This window comes from Lathamus discolor, chromosome 3, assembly GCF_037157495.1.
Source record: "Lathamus discolor isolate bLatDis1 chromosome 3, bLatDis1.hap1, whole genome shotgun sequence".
Classification (NCBI taxonomy): Eukaryota; Metazoa; Chordata; class Aves; order Psittaciformes; family Psittacidae; genus Lathamus; species Lathamus discolor.
Window position 1 is genome coordinate 23,717,958 of NC_088886.1, and position 15,201 is coordinate 23,733,158.

Below are 15,201 nucleotides of genomic sequence, written 5' to 3' on the forward strand. Positions count from 1 at the left end.
ATTTTCACTAGCACTCGAGGCTAGTGTTAGCTGCAATGCTGCCTTTATGTTTTCTGGAGCATTCAGCAGGTAGCAGGTCCCACTGCCTTTTCAAACTATTTAGCATGGAAAAGCCAGAAACTGAATCCAGCCTGGGGTTTGGAGGAAGCAGAGTTTGTCGAGGCGGAAAGTAGAGAGTTAAGGTCTTTATTTTTTTTAATGGTTGCTAGTATGCCTTTCCATTCTCGCCAAAGCTTTTGGTTCTGATTTAATAAGAAACTTAATCCTCAGAATCAATAATTTTTCAATGTTGGAATGTGTTTGTGTTCCTAACAACACTTATCTGTGTAATTTCCTCCACTTAATAGATATAACCTCAGCTGCAGATTAGAAAAGTGTTTTGTTTGTGATTCCTAGGTACTCTACACTTGAGGCATTATCTTCCTACAGACGCAAGGCAAACTCTGCTCCTCCCTTCTGGCCTGGATTGCAATGATGGATTAAGTAGGTAAGTAATAGAGTGGTAATGAGATAACCACTGACACTGAGCATTAATGTGGGAATAAATGAAGTTACCATCCAGAACTAATGGTCTGAACTATCGCTGGTTTGTAATTAATGAACGTAGTGGCTGAGATTTACAAGGATATTTTAGGATGCTGCTTGCATGCAGCTTTGGGTTTTATGGCTTGATTGGAGTGACATCAGTTCATGCCAAGAACTTAATGAATGGGTAAGAGCTGTTTTTTGTCAGTCTGTAGTGCCCCTTTTGTGGAATAGGCTAGACTGGTGCATCTGCCTTTACTTCAGGTGGAAGTAGGTAGAATGCTGTGGCTTTTCACTCTGAGCCACTCATTCTTTAGTGTCTAGTAGAGATGTTGTAAAGTATCTTGGGGGTCTTGTTTCTCCTGTTTTATTAGGGCAGAGCAGAAGGAATGTTCCTTGGTGGAAACAGTACATTCGAAATGAACCCATGCTGCAGATTGACAGGGGTTCTCCAACCAGGACTGAGAATTGGGCAATGACAAGCTGCCCTATTTTGTCCCATAAAGGGAAGGCATCTAGTTCCTTCTTCAGGTCTTCTCCCTGCAGCTGTGGCTCTGTCTCCTGCATGTTACTCCCTTCCTTGCCCTGTGATCTCGCTCTGGTGTCCTCTGTGATCAGATGACTGCCTGCACCTAATGTGTGAGCCTCCTGGAGCAGGAGTTGAGGTGCCCAAGCTGCATACATACAGTGTGCCTGTGCTGAGGAGGCCTTGTCTGGGGAGCTGTCCCTCCCTGTTTGCATAGCTTACTATGCATGTAACCCTGCTAAACGCTTTTCAGATGTGTGAATAACGCTTTTGAGGTGGTTGCTAGGCTCTTGCAGAAAATACAGCAAAGCAGTCGAAATTCTTCATGTTAATTGGTAGGAATACTCCAGCCATCGCGCTGCTGCCTCCCTCATCTTTCCATGGCAACACTCTGTACAGCAGCCCAGGTGCTTGTGGTTGGATATAGTGGGATTTTTTGAGCCCTCTGTCTTCCAAATTGCCCCTTGGAGCATGGAGGGAACATCTGTACTTTTAAAGTATGGGTATCATGTGATACATCAAATAGCTTCCCTTGGTCTAACCATATCCCTTTTTTATGCTGTCAGACGAAAAAACTTTGGAAGCATGCCTGAATTGAACCCTTGCATTTCTTTGGTGGAAAGAGCGGTTGTCCTGTTTTTTTTTTTAACAGGGAGAGAATGGTGCTGGAAGTCTTGAGTGTTTCTCTTCCTTCCCAGGGCCTGAGCTGTCACACCTTCCTGTGAGCTGAAGAAAGGAGAGGGACCACAGCTCATGGCATCTGATGGGCAAAGGGAAGGGCAAACTTTTTCTCTCCAGCAGAGCCCAGCCTGGTTTGAGTTGTGATGTCTCCTTCAGGAAGCCAGGATGGTGGCTGGAAGGAGCCAGAGGTGAGAAAAGGGGGAGTGAACAGGAGGGAGAAATCTCAGGCATAGCATCATCCTCACCTCTGCTCCCTGCTTCAAATAAAGGTGTGGGGGACAATGAGATAGTACAAACAGGGGCACTGCCTGTATGGCAATGCCCAGCCCTGCCAGTGTGGGCAGAGTTGGGCATCGCAGAGCAGAGGGCTGGTGCAGAGGACAAGGCGTCCTCTCTTCCTGCTCCCCACCTCTCTGAAACATCCTCCATGTTTACTCCAGCACCATCATCTCTTTCAGGGCATATTTCACAGGCACGTTTAATGATTCCAGGGAAAATGAGACTCAGTGATGAAGCCAGCCCAAAACTTCCCAGACTTGGAGAGGTTGCCACTTTGCCTGGAAGCATTAAGTTTCCTTGGTGCAGGCTCAGTAGTTCCATGCTGAGCAGGAGGAAGAAATTTCCACCTGCTGGACCAGCACAAGCCAAGACTCAAACTTAATAAAGAACAGGTAGTGTATTCAGGGATATGTAAATCTTCCTTCTCCAGCCTTGGGAAGTTTATTGCCCTCAACAAAGTACACAGTATGGCTGTAGTTCCTGAGGATCCCAGACAGACTGTTATACGACAAAGGAAAATTACCCAGGCTGTTCTCCAGAAGGCAAGTGAGCAGGAATCTTTCTCCGACTGGTTCAGGACAAAGTTAATGTAGGGAAAGCCATTAAAATTAATGCTAGTAAACAAGGATAAAAACCAGCAGGGTTGTAACAAAATTTGGACCAGAGTGGGTTTCCCAGCTGTCATGCTGCATGCTGTCTTAAAGGAAGCAGGCAGAGGGACAGGGTAAGCTGAGCTCAGAAAGTCTGTGAGGGTTGGTTTGGGGGCATCTGGGTTCCAGTGGCACCACCTTTGTTCATGGCCCAGCACTTTAACCCACTCGGGCCCCACTGTGTTTCTGAGAAGCCGTGATGCTGTTTTATCTGATAGTCATTACATCTTGTATCTATTTATGTGATGGTTGTATGCTCTCCTCCAGAGGTTGCCTTCAGAATTCAAGCCCTGCTGCAGGGCGCTGGGAACATGCTCACGTATGCTTGCTGCGTGCAAGTGTTTCGTGTGAGCATGTCTGGGAGCAGATCTCCAAGATGCTGACCCCAAATTCATCTGGGGAAGGTGCAAAGAGGCATGGTGAATGGTGATTCCCCTCTCCATTTCATCTGCTCCAGTGTGAATGGGATCATGTTCAGTCTGGGCACAGTGAGGATTACTGTGAACGTATGTCCACTGTACTGGGAAGAAGGCTCTGATTTGATGCCTTTTCTCATACTGGTGATGGGTACAGGCTGAACAGGGCCCAGAGCATCCCAGGGAAAATACCCTGGCATAGGAGCTGTGTGTTACTGCGCTCTTTTTTTCCAACCCCACACAATACTAACATAAGCCAGACAACTTCTCCAAAACTCCTGGCACCAGATATTCAACTGACTTGATGCTCTGCAATAGGTCGAATCTGTTATGACCAAGCCAAAATTTCTAGCCCCGGAACTAACTGTCTTCAATTGCCTGTGTGTTCAAGTGAGCACTTTAGTGGCCAGTGGTGAGCGGTGAGGTACAAAACCAGTTAGCTGCTTTCTTGCAATGCCTGAGAGACTTGGATAGTATGTTTGAAAAGAAAGAAGGCAACAGTCTCATCTCGGAGCACAGCTGTTTCAACATAGATGAACAATATAGATGCCAACAGCCATGGAAAAATTCCCCACTCCATCAGTCAGTGCAAATAGCAGCAGAAAGATCCTTCAGTTCCTCAGGAGGCATCATACACCATGTATCTCCCTAATGAAGTGGTGTTTGCTCAGATTTCAATGATTTTGATGGCCCTGTTGTGGATGTCAGGTTTTGCAGGACGGGTTGGGTTCTGGTGAAGTCTTCATGCAGCAAATAGCAGAGTGAAGCTGCTGAGATAAAGTGCTGCAGTGCCTCCAGCCAAGTGTGGGGAACTACAGTTGGATGTCTAAAGTCATCCTCATCAAAGAGGTGAAGGAAAGTCTGGGCAGATCAAAACTGATGCTGGAGTGGAAAGCGGCATGCAGAGAGGGCCAACACACAAGTCCTTTGGAGCTCTCATCTTTGGAGGAACCCACAGGCTGCTTCTATGGGGAGACATCAACCCCTTTTCTCCAGTCAAACTTCCAGCAGGCTGTGGTCTCAGAGGTGAAGTGAGCACAGGTGGAGAGCTTGCTTTTGTTTTCCATGAGACATCGTCAAGGAATCAGGGTGACAGAATTATTTTTGTGGAAATGAGTATGTGAAATATTTTTTCATTTGGATTATTTGAAAACTAAAACTCTTCATGGCTTTTAAAATTCATGTCCCCTCCAGGTTGTTTTGTTTTGTTTCTCATTCTCTCTCCCTTATTCCTCAGAGAAACCATCCAAACCTACATAGCATGTTATTTTTTGAGGAAATAAAATCATTTTCCAGTCAAACCTAGGCTGGAAATGCTTCTGGTGATTCATTTGTCTGAGAAATTCAGAAAAGCCTGGATGGAACAGAAACCAGGCTGGTTCAGGGAGAGCTTTCTTACATTTGAAGACCCACCTGAGCGAGGGAGTTGTTTCAAAAGCTTTTTATTTGAAAAATAAAATTTTAATAGGCTTTGTTTGGGAGACTTGGGCTCCAGCCATTCTTCTGTTGCAGCTCTTGTATGGTACCGAGATCCGGAGCCTTGCCCTTCTGGTCTCAGCTTCCAATGATTGCTTCATTGCAGATCTGTGCCACCTCTCTCTGAGTCCTGTATCTTGAGTGTTTGCTCTCTAGGGACACCACTTCAGCAGGGTGTACTAGAGGTGATGCCATGTTTGCTTTGACTATACTTTGTACTGAAAGTTTTTCTCAAGAATGAGGATCATATGCATGAAGAGCTGTGTCTTGAGTGCAGTGGGGACCTCTTGCTGTCACACAGTAAGGGGTCCAGGTCCTACATTCTCTGTTAAACTGTACTCAAGCTCCTCTTCACCAAGAACCTCTTTCTGAGATTCAGAGCCAGGAACCAGAAAAGCAGATTCAGTGGTAGCAACCACCAAAGTCCCCTGCAGAATGCCTTTCCTTGGCCCTCTGTTCCCCTGCCTATAAACCAAGGATGTTTTAATGGTGAGTTCTTTGAGACACATCTTTCTGTTCCCTCATGCAACAAAGGAATGAAAGGAAAACCACCAGGCAACGGCTGAAATGAGACGGGTTGCTCTGTCACATCCCTTAGTAATCCTGGGTTTTGGGGACTATTTTTATCATCTCCAAGGGATGGCCCAGAGCTAGCTTGTTTGAAGGCAAGGTACGTCAAGGGTAGAGGACTGTGCTGGAGAGACTTTACATGTGACAGGAGTGATGGCAAGTGCCTGTGTGTCTAGAAATAAGGCAATAAGTGGGCTGGATAGTGGAGACCACTTGCTCCTGTTGCTGACTGCTCTGCGAGCTGCCAGCTCTGCTGTCTAGCACTGTCCAGATCCACAGTGTAACTGCTCATCTCCAGTCCCTGTCTTGTCTGTCCCACATACTGCTTCTTCTATAAATAGCCCGGTGGGTAGTGGAGTACAGAGCCACCGCAGATGGCCCCCAGTTCCACATGCAGTTGTGTGTGAGATCACAGATATAGGCTGTCAATTCTTTGCCTCGAGCCACCCGTGAAACCTCATTAAAAATGGTGTCCTCTTCCTTAACCCCCATCACCCCCTCCCTTCCCACTTCAACTTGCCTGCATTCAAGCACCCTTATTAAACATGCACTTCTAAGCAAGGAGCGCTGACTTTCCCTTAATTGAGGCATAATAATTAGAGCATTAACACATTAGGAGGGTGAGACAGCATGTTTAGCTTTTGTGATTAATTATCTGAGGATTGTAATAAGTTGTTAAGACATTAATTACTCTGGCATGTTTATTGCTCTTTATTGCAGAACAGACACTTGGTAGCAGCAAGTGCTGGTTCGTCTTGAAATACAGTGAGAAACAGGCTGGATGGAGGAGACCACCTATTCATCCACAAAACAGTGAGCTGCTGCTGTTGCTGGGGTCAGGGTGAAGGCATCCTCCTGGCTGAACCTTGCTTAGCAAATAAGTTTATTTCTCTTCCATCTCCAGGAGGCCACAGATGGATATAAATGGTATCTGAGCCCTTTAGGACAATCTAGGACCTAGAAGGTCCTTTCTGATCTTTTCATTTGTATTTTTCTCCTCTTTCAAATGAAGCGTTTCCTTTCCTGATTTTTTGATTTCCCCTCGTTTGGATCTTTGTGTTTCCAAGGATCTTACCTGGTTCAGAGTGTCAGCAGTGGTGAAGGAATGAACCGCAACTCTGGTGCCTTGTTTCACACCTCCAGTGGATGAATTTTCTTCTGGGGAATTGGGAAGGGTGTTTCTCCAGCAGCAGGAGAGGTTTGGACTAATGTAGCCTGCTCTTTACACAACAAGCTGCTCTGTAGTCCCTAGACAACTCCATGCTGGTTTGTCAGATTGGGTCTAATGGCAAAGTTCAAGCCTGTAGGATGAGTAGGTCTTGTATGCTCCTGAAACTCGAAGAGAAAAGGCAGATGAATCAGCAGGAAGTTATGGTCGGCCTGTTCCCAGCCGTCTGGTCTTCCCAAGAAATATGCATGATGCCAGACACTCCCTGCCTCGATCTCCCTCTGCAGTTACCTGGACTGGGGAATCACAATGGCAGTCCCAGCAACAGTCATGGATAAAGAAATTTGGGAAGATGATAAAGACAAGAAGGTGGGGAAGCTGTGGGTGTGAGGCAGTGATACAGATTTCCTTTGGGACCCGTGGACTTGCTGTTTCTGGTTTCTGGGCTGTTGCTGTGTCCTCATGCTACTGCAACAAACACTTGGGACAGCAACTGGTGGGTGCAGTGTTACTGCAACGGCTTGGGGCTGCAACTGGTGGATGCAAGGGGCAGGAAGGGGGGTCTTCCCCTGTTGCCTCTTGTTAGAGTTAAAACATGAGATGATCCTGACCAGTCTTTGTCCCCCTAGGACTGACCCAGCAGTCTCTTTCCGTATGGCTTCCACTAGCTCAAGTTAGTGTCACTGTCAGTCAGTTGTCTCAGTTGCTGGGGAGAAAAAATCCCTTCCCTGTGTACAAGGTGGGATTTGTCTTGTGTCAGCTGAATGTAATCTGCGGACTTCAGCTTCTTGGAGCCCTTGCCTGCCTCTCACTAGCCCAGCCTGGATTTGGCATTCACTGTCAGGTACCTGCTTTCTGCATTCAGAGTATGGAAAGTGTCAGCCTGGCATTCCCCACTCAGCTCCTAGGGACAAGGCAGGTCCTGACTTATGTGTTTTATCATTAAAAAGATAATTTCCTCTAGATGTGTGCAATAAGACAATGGGTGCTGACCTGTGATCCTGGCATTGTGCAGTGTTAATGATTTCCCTCTGCAGATAATAAGCAGTGAATGTATATATTTGGGGGGGATCTGATTTTTTTCCCCCTTTTAAGACTGCTCTCTTCCTAGGCCAGACTTAATTAGCAGACCTCATTATTTCCTCAAATGTAACTTGACTTCCATTGAATGAGAATTGTTCAGTGGATGGGGAGCAGCAGAGCGGTGCTGCAATATTCATATTGTTTTAATTGCAACATTAACATTTCATGCTGCTCTTGGCATACTTTCAGGTGCAGCCCTTTAGCTCAATGCAACACTGTGAAAGGCTGGATCAGAACAATTAAGATAGAGTGACTGGATTTCTTTATTTTCTCTTTTTTTTTTTTTTGTTTTTAATGAACACAAGCCTGGATTCAATCCCCATCACTCCTTTTGTTGGACGGAACAGGGAGTCAAGCAGCCCTGAAGTGTAAATCCTTGTTTTGGAATAAAGGATGTGCTGTAGTGCATGTTTAAATACTCTTTTTGTGGAGCTGAAGCCCTGCAAGGACAAGTGATACGTGATCCACCAGGCTGACAGCACATCCTGGGACCTGGCCTTTACCAGGTGATTCAGAGAAGCCCCAAAATGCATCTGGCCAGCTGGGCCAGCATCACATAGGAACTGGAGGGAAAAAGGCTATTTTCCACTTCTCGATTACTTCCAGGGCTCTGGAATGAGTGAGGCTGGAAATGACACCATGAACAGATGACAACTGGGGCAGTACAGATCCTAAATGAGCACAGGGATTGCCCTACTCTGTCCCCAAATTGCATGTAAGGTTTGGCTTCCTTGCAATGGGGTCAGACTCTGCAAGCTCCAGTCACCTTTGCTGCCTTGCCATGTACCATGTGCTTCTTGCTACTTTTTCCCATACCAGAGAGTGGTGATGAGTGATGTGAGGTCCCAACAAAACCAGCTCCAGGTTCCACATTGGAATAGTTTAATGAGGGTCTCCTAACTGGGTCACTGAAAGGAGGTGAGCAAGGAAACCCAGCCGGTAGGTCTACTCAATAGCTTCTTGGTGTTGCTCTCCCAAGGCTGTATCACACTGTGTAATCACTGTGTAATGTGCAAACTGTTTAACTGACTTTAAAGGAGAACCAAGCGACTGTTATGTCCCCTTCATCCTTTAGAAGGAAGAGGAAGGGTCGCTAGGACTTACTCTGTCCTGCCAGGGGAAGGCTGAGCTTTGCACCAATGCTGCTGCCTGCCAGCTCTGTGCTGGCACTGGCTTGCAGATTTGTACTTGGGGTTGGTGAGTGGGTCTGGTCTGCAGAAAGGACCTATGTGTAGAGGAACAGGCACCCTCTCACACAATAACAAATGCCACTAATCAGTCAACCTGCTAATGGGTAGTTTGATGTGTGATACTGTTGTGAGTTCCCTGGGTGGCTGCTTTGACTTGGGGCTGCCTTCCTCTTGCTGGCACTTGCTGGAAGTGGATGAAACATCTTGATGGAAGGTGAAATCTCTTTCTGTGTGGCAGAGAGGCAATGAGAGGGTTGCAGGGATGGAGCCCATCAGTGCTCCCCCTTGGACCTGGGCATGTCTCTTCCATTTCAGGGGGCATCTGAACTAATCCATAAGTCTAGGGTGGCAATTCAAACTGGAAATGCAGCAGGACCTCAGCTTGCACACTGCAAGACCAGCAAGGAAAAAGCACACAGCCTGGTTCCAGAGGCTTTGAAAAGCCTTTGAAAAGGCTAACACGCCATCTTAGCTGGCTGTCTGTCCTGTCGGCTGAACAGGCTTGAAACCTTCACCCGCTAGTACTGTGTGCAGTGGGATCCATGAAGTCTCATCTCTTGTGGATATATCACCTGAGTTTGGATTCGCTGGTGTCTAGTAAGCTGCTTGTGCTGAATGGAGCATCTCCCCTTACTGCAATATTTATAGTATCTCTCCTTTTCCCACACAGATTGTCTGATGTCTAATAAGGGATGATACACTACAGTTTGGAAGGTGCTAATAATGTCTCTCCTCTCTTTAACAGTCTGTTCCCATGAAATTTATAGACTCTGATTGTCTCTGAGACCTCTGTCTCTCTGTCAGATCAGGCTGAAATCTGTTTGCTGTGTCAGAAGTTGCGGGGAGTGGGCAGAGGACAGACTGATGGAGCAGGAGTGCATATGCTTTGCACTTCTTGGGAAATTAGCCTGAAAACGTGCCCAGCTCTGTTTCCTGCAGATCTGGAGGGGCAGCTGTGGCTCAGATCACCAAATTGTGAGTTTGGGAAAGCAAGCTGGTTGGGTGGGAGGAAGGCGCTGAGCTCAGAGACTACCCAGGAGAAGAGCTGCTCTGCCCCCAGCCGTCTTGCATGGGCTGCCATGCTGAGGGCTCTTCAGGCACGCTTAAGCTGCCTGGGGCGATGAGTGCAGGTACAGAGCTTGGCCTCTTGTGGAAGACAGCCCCTGAGGACAATAAACGAGCAAGCCCAGGGCTCCTGGCTGGTGTGAAGAATTGCCCGGCTAAAGGATAATGAATGCCACAGCAGGAAATAGAGCATTTCTCTGAGGCCATTCATCCCCTTTATCACTCTGCTAACAAGCCCCAGAGTGACTTCAGAGAGGCTTCTCTGGAGCAGCACCATCCCTCAGCCCTGCTTATGGCTGGGTGCTGGGGATGAGGAATACATTGCACGCCAGAAGTGCTCAGTGGAAAACTGCCGACCAATCCCAAATAACAGCTCCAAGTCTGGGTGTCTGCAGTAGGGACTGTGCAGTGGCTCTGGCTTTGGCATGGAGACCGTGCCCTTCTTCGGGCCATATGTGGTGCCACCTGAGAGATCTGTATGAAAAAGCCAAGCATCGATCTTTTTTTAAAGAACTCTGGGGCAGCAAGGGCCCTGCACCACCTTGCACCACCACCTTAGGAGGATTGCTCTATCCTAACTCCCACCTTGTCTAAGATTTAAAATTCGTAAGATTTATACAGGACCCAAAAGGAGTTTGGGACTGCTGGCACAGAGGTAAGTTGGTTCTGCTTCACTTGCTGCACAGCTGAGTCTGTGTATGAGTCTTGCGCAAGGAGGAAAGGGCAGGAGTGATGTGCTTTTCGTAAGAGCTAATAAAAGCTAATTCATCCCTTTGCTCCAAGACAGTAGGAAGCATTAGTGGCTGGCTGAGTGCCTCCTCCGCTGCAGTAGTGAGCTGGGTGCCTCCACTTTCCCTCTGGCTGGGAGCGAAGCCTGTCCTCCTGTGGAGGGGAAGGTGTCTGTCAGCAAGGGCTGTTCCCTCTGCAACTGCATCAACAGGCAACCCATAGTGCTGTCTGTAGCTGATATCCCTCCTGGGAAGAAAAACAGCCAGATAACCCAATCAGGTGGATCTGGGCATGAGGATGGACATCCCTCAGGCAATTTCATGTGCTGGGCTTCAGCTCTCAGCAAGTGCCTTTGTCTCTTGCTTGGACCACAGCTCATGGGAGCAAAGTACCATCCACAATTTGACTGGGCTACAGGGGGCCCCCAGAAGGGCTGCAGCCATTGGTGACCAAATGGGTTGGAATACCTTCAGCAAGCACCCTGAGTACTCACCTGTGTACTGTGTGTGCAGGTATGTTATGTGCTACCCTGTGTGCTCACCTACTAGAGTGATTTGTGTCTGGGGCACGGTGTCCAGTGGCTAAGCACTGAGTAGAGCTAATTGCCAGTAATTAGAAGTTTTTCTTTTTCTTCCTGATTTCTGAGTTTCTGCTTCTTCTCCAGATTTAGCTGTTGGAGGACACATTTTGTGTGGTCTGTGGTAAGCATCCCACATCCAGTGCCAGTGGCAGTCGGGGCTAGGAAAAGATAGGAAAAGGGAGAGGAGGAGAAAGGAAAGCAAACAGGAGAGGCTGTATTGTGTTTGGGTGTCCTCAACAAGTATTAGTAGTTTTGTAGGGGCAGAAAAGGAGGAGAAAAGCTGCAAAGATTTGCAGGTAGAAGGTGCTATGATGAGTAATTGGTTTGTTCCAGCCAGGGCAGACACAGCAGGAGAGCAACAGTTGGTGGTGATGATCTGGAGCTCTGGCTCTGGAGCAGAGGGGAAAGATTGGTATGTCTTGGAGCCAGGCATCTCCTTGAGTGTGAGCGGCACACCAGCAAAAGGATTGTAATCTTGATTTTTTTTCTCCCTGTTTTATGGGTAGGTCTCTAAGCATTTTAAAAGAAAGCTAACACTGCAGATTGGAAACCTCACATCTTGAGGCTTCAGAGACTAGTTCAAAGCCAGGCAGAGGAGCCAAGGCCACTGCCTGTGAGTACCAAGCCTCTGCTACGTGCTCTCCTCCCTGAACCCAAATAGCCTGCACTCCAGACCTTGTTCTTTTTCCCAGCCGCTGCACTGACCAGACTGATGATGGGGAGCTCATTGGAGGCCTGTCATGACCCACAGAGTGGCTACAGAACATGTTGCCTTTTGTGGCCACATGTGATCAGATGGACTGCTTCTTGGAGGGAGCCACACTGGCGCATGAAATAGCCCTTTGCAGAGGGGTTGAATCACAGAATCACAGAATCACAGAATCACAGAATCCCAAGGGTTGGAAGGGACCTAAAAAGATCATCTAGTCCAACCCCCCTGCAAGAGCAGGGTAACCTACAGTACATCACACAGGAACTTGTCCAGGCGGGCCTTGAATATCTCCAGTGTAGGAGACTCCACAACCCCCCTGGGCAACCTGTTCCAGTGCTCTGTCACTCTTACAGTAAAGAAGTTCTTCCTGATGTTAACGTGGAACTTCCTATGCTCCAGTTTACACCCATTGCCCCTTGGGTGCACTGTGATCCCAGTCCGTGAGACCCCTGTTCCTGTCTTGTCCTCTCTCTGTTTTACAGGAAGAGATCACTTACACTCTAGAAACATCTGGTGCTTTTTCTTCTTTTTCCAACACCATTAAATGTCGAGTTGAAGTGAAACACAATACATCACCTTCCTCATGGGCTGCCATTCAGCCAACAAGAACCAAGATTAGCCTTCAATCACACAGGGGCTGGAGCTGTAGGAAACCTTCCTGAGGACATGCTAGCGAAACGTTTTCATTAACGGAGGAGAACCTGATGGAGATGAAGTGCCCCTTCACCTCGACTGCCAGACCTCTCCCCTGCCTGGCATTAACAGGATTAGGAGATGCTGAGGAGCTGGTGCCAGCTGCAACACTTTAAGTGCTGTCTCATCCAGATGTGAGAAACAGCTGTGACACACTGAAGCAGTGCTTTTACGGCCTGGTGGGGGTGGCTTTGTTTTTTTTTCTTGCCTATGGATGAGCACTCACTGATAGAAGCAAACTGGTTCTCTCCATGCTATTAGCTGAATGGAGGAAGGGGGTGCTAGGTAGCAAGCCACGTACATGAATGGGTATCCTAGCATGGGCCAGCTAAGGTGTCCTAGGTTCATAGGTCCAGAAGGTATCATGGGCTCTGCCTCCTGTAACAAGTTTTGCAAATATAACAGGACTGCCTTAGCAGTAGTGGAGTTTTTCTCTGCTCCATGGAAAGCTGTTACACAGCCCACTTTTGCAGGCATCTGCTCTTAGCCTGCATCCCCCCAGGACAGTTAAGACGCCCAGGATTCACTTCTGCTATTGATGTCTCTTTTGTATTGGAGAAACACACCCTGCACCCCAGCTGGGATCCTGGAACAGACCTGTCTCTCGTGGTTACCGGGATTAGCCAGCAGAGTCCCTGCAGTTGGTATCTGCCATCCTCCACCTCGCCTCCCTGGGGCTGGTGTCCTCCCGACAAAGGCAGGATCTGTCTCTTTCACTCACAGCTGAAGGATGCTTTGCCTGGTCCTGTCTTGCAGGTTGGAAGGAAATAATTCTAATTTATGTGGCATATTCCTTTGGGGTGGTGAAGGGAAGAAAAGAGAAAAAACCCAGACACAACAGAAACTCTGGCTATTCTGGGTATTTTTAGCTCTTTGCAAAAAAACATTAATATTAACCTCTCTCTTCCTCTCTTCTCTCTCCTCCCCCTGTGCCCCCTATTTCTGTCTTTGGGGCTGCCTGCAATACTGCATTAGCATTGTATCTCTGAAGATAAACCAGTGCTCAGCACTCCCCAAGACTATGACTCACAGGGAGCTTCATCCTCTCTCCTTGCTCTCTGGGTACCCTCCACATGCACAGCTCTCAGAAGAGGCTGGAAGGGTGACAGGCTCAGAGATGTTCATGTCTTCTGGGATGAGTTTTATCAGGAATGTGATTTGAGCTTTCTGAGAATGAGGTGATACAGCCTAGCAGCTACAGCACTGGTTTGGGACACAAAATCGGGTGGCTTCTGGTTTGGGAGCATTCTCATGTTAAGGTACTTCTTGCTTCCCCCTCCCTTTCAGAAATGAGAGCAGCCAAAATTAGAGGAAAACCTGGCTCCGAGCATTTTCCGCCCCCCAGTCCCTTCACCTGGCTGGTTTTAATTTTTCCCTTACAATCTCAGCTGGCTGAGTTTCAGTGCAAGCCTATTGAAAGGAAAGGCACGTGCTGGCTTACGGAGGGAGAGAGACCTGAGACAGGATAAATCTGGAGGCAATGAGGTTTTGGGGAGGCAAGTCGCCTGCTCTGACACTTTTATTATGGAGCCTGGCTGCTTGGGAATGAATCTTTTTTGAAGCATATGTTGCTGGATGACATTTTTACCAGGTCTCAGCAATAACCTTCGCCACACCTTGCTGCCCAGCCCTGTCCTTGCCTGTTCCTGGGACAAGGGGAGGGAATGTCAGCTGGAAATGCCACAGGCAGCAGGGCTCAAAGGTGCTTAATGCACCTCCAATGAGTCTGAAAGCACCCGGACTTTGGCACTAGAAGCTCTTCAGGCTTTGGTGACTTCAGCTTATGGATGCATGTGTTGTATTGCAAAGGAGGTTTTGGCTTCTACATATGTTTCTTTATTTCAGAAATGGAAGAGGATACAACAGAGACCAAAATGAAATCCTCCACAGAGTTGCCCAGGAGGAGGGATAACTTCAAGGGAAGATTATTCCATGGCTCTAGAAAAGGAAGATCTACTTGCTCAGTAACCTGGTGATGAACTACTGGTTCTTGCTTTGTGCAGAGGCCTTGTGCAGGGAGGGGTGTGCAGAGACTGCTGCCCTCTCTACTCCTCTCCTGTATCACTGTCAACTCAGATTTCACAGCAAGAGGCTGATGTTATGGCTGGCGGTGACAATAGCAGAATGTCACTGGCCGAGGTGAAATCTTTCCCACCATGAGGTTACTTCTTCCTTTCCCTTCCCCCTGGCTTACATCAGGAACCCCTGGCTTCTAGTAACAAGCAGGGCATGCATACGTGCTGCTCAAAGGGCGATGTATACTGTGCTGAGCATCACTTTTCTTGCTGTGTTGGTAAGCAGCTCTGTGCCACTGATGTCTCTTTGCTGTGTGGTGGCCTGGGACAGAGGGAAAGCCCTTGTCACTGACTGAGATAAATCAGGGCCATTGGGAGTTGCCGTGTTTGCCATCATGGGAGCATTGCACAGCATGGTCCTTTGTTGTGCTGGCAGTCTTGTACCAACAGGAAGTCTGCCAGGGATGTCTCTTCAGAGTCCTGGGGGCCATCTGTGCTCTTTGGGGGCCAGGCCTGAACTAAATCAGGGTCTGAGGGGCAAACATGTTAATGTTCTCTGCAGGCTGTCTCTCACCTCCTCTGAAATGGGAGCTAATCTTGTAGAAGAGTGCTTGTGACCAGAAGAGTTCCAGCAGCCTCTCTGCCAGCTTTCTATCCTCAGAGACCAGTTCAGCAAAGCTATACTGCTGTTCTGGGTGCAGCTTTCATTTTGCACCTGATTACAGAGGAGAGAATGACCCTGCTACTGCCAGGCCATGGTAGAAAACAGAGGTAGGGGTGGGCTTCTTTGTTGCATCCAAGATTCTGGTTCTCTGTTAGCTCTGATCCTGTCTTGCATCTTTT

The 15,201-nt window shown here is 47.9% G+C and overlaps 1 protein-coding gene across 19 annotated transcripts in view; it reads left to right on the top strand.

The window, feature by feature from the left end:
• ASTN1 (astrotactin 1) overlaps positions 1 to 15,201 on the top strand; it is a 221,150-nt gene that overhangs the window by 79,512 nt on the left and 126,437 nt on the right. For 14 of the 19 annotated variants that reach the window (XR_010611466.1, XR_010611468.1, XR_010611469.1 and 11 more), the window contains 4 exons: positions 397 to 487; positions 1,750 to 1,920; positions 5,844 to 5,936; positions 14,189 to 15,129. The gene's annotated coding sequence lies outside the window, so the exon portion shown is untranslated. Of the gene's footprint in view, positions 1 to 396; positions 488 to 1,749; positions 1,921 to 5,843; positions 5,937 to 6,190; positions 6,661 to 14,188; positions 15,130 to 15,201 lie in introns of all 19 variants that reach the window. The other 5 variants (XM_065674126.1, XM_065674134.1, XM_065674127.1 and 2 more) reach the window with 5 other exon arrangements.